Below are 1,747 nucleotides of genomic sequence, written 5' to 3' on the forward strand. Positions count from 1 at the left end.
GTCCCCCCCCCCATTGGCCCCACGGGTGTGGGGACAACGCGGGGTGGGGAGTGGGCACGGCATGGCAGGGGGGACACCCTGGTGGCACTACCCGTGGTGGGGACATGGGTGGCTTTGGTGGCACTTTGGGGTGAGGAGCACCGTTTCTCAAGGGACGCCGGTGCTGGAGGGGGGACACGGGTGGCTTTGGTGGCACTTGGGGGTCAGGAGACCTGTCCCTTAAGGCACTGTGATGATGGGGGGGTTGTGGGGTGGCTTTGGTGGCACTTTGGGGTCAGGAGAGCCATCTCTCAAGGCACAATGAGGTGATGATGAAGGATCCAGGGTGGCTTTGGTGGCACTTTGGGGTCAGGAGAGCCACCTCCCAAGTCACAACGAGGTGATGACGAGGATGTGGGGTGGCTTTGGTAGCACTTTGGGTCAGGAGACCCATCTCTCAAGGCACAACAAAGTGATGATGAGGATCTGGGGTGGCTTTGGTGGCACTTTGGGGTCAGGAGCCCTGTCCCCAAGGCACAGCGTGGTGGCAGATGGGATATGAGGTGGCACTTTGGGGTCAGAAGACCCATCTCTCGCACAATGAGATGATGATGAGGATGTGGGGTCGCTATGGTGGCACTTGGGGTCAGGAGCACCATTCCTCAAGGGACACTGGTGACAGAAGGGGTCATGGGTGGCTTTGGTGGCACCTTGGGATCAGGAGCCCTGTCCCTTAAGGCACAGCGTGGTGACAGAGAGGACGTGAGGTGGCTTTGGTGGCACTATGGGGTCAGGAGCACCAGTCCCTTAAGGCACTGTGATGATGGGGGGGTTGTAAGGTGGCTTTGGTGGCACTTGGGGTCAAGAGCACCATCCCACAAGGCACAACAGGGTGATGGTGGGGCTGTGGGGTGGCTGTGGTGGCACTTTGGGGTCAGGAGACCCATCTCTCAAGGCACAACGAGGTGACAGAGAGGGGATATGAGTGGCTTTGGTGGCACTTTGGGGTCAGGAGCCCCATCTCTCAATGCACAACAGGGTGATGATGAGGATGTGGGGTGGCTTTGGTGGCACTTGGGGTCAGGAGACCCACCTCTCAAGGCACAATGAGGTGACAGAGAGGGGACATGAGTGGCTTTGGTGGCACTTTGGGGTCAGGAGCCCCATCTCTCAAGGCACAACGAGGTGATGACGAGGATATGGGGTGGCTTTGGTGGCACTTTGGGGTCAGGAGCCCCATCTCTCAAGGCACAACGAGGTGATGACGAGGATATGGGGTGGCTTTGGTGGCACTTTGGGGTCAGGTTGGGGTATCTCCCGGGATGATGGTTATGGGGTTACCCAGGCCTGGGGGGGGGTCCTGGTGGACCATCATCCAGGTGGGACCACCCTGACCCCCCCACCCTGAGCTCAGAGGGCTGTGGCAGCGACTTGTTCACTCTGGGCCCTACTGATGGGCACGGGGGTTGGGGTATCTCCCGGGATGATGGTTATGGGGTTACCCAGGCCTGGGGGGGGGTCCTGGTGGACCATCATCCAGGTGGGACCACCCTGACCCCCCCACACTGCCCTCAGAGGGCTGTGGCAGCGACTTGTTCACTCTGGGCCCTACTGATGGCACCCCCCCGGGGGGGCTCCATGGGGCAGAGGGAGTGGGGGGAGCTGCTGGAGAAAGGCTTTTATTCGTTCATACAAGAATAGATCTTCTGCAATAAATACCCCAATAAATAACATCTCCAATAAATAAACACTCATAGACGCACCGGGG

The sequence above is a fragment of the Calidris pugnax genome, unplaced genomic scaffold, assembly GCF_001431845.1.
Source record: "Calidris pugnax isolate Ruff unplaced genomic scaffold, ASM143184v1 scaffold107, whole genome shotgun sequence".
NCBI lineage: Eukaryota > Metazoa > Chordata > Aves > Charadriiformes > Scolopacidae > Calidris > Calidris pugnax.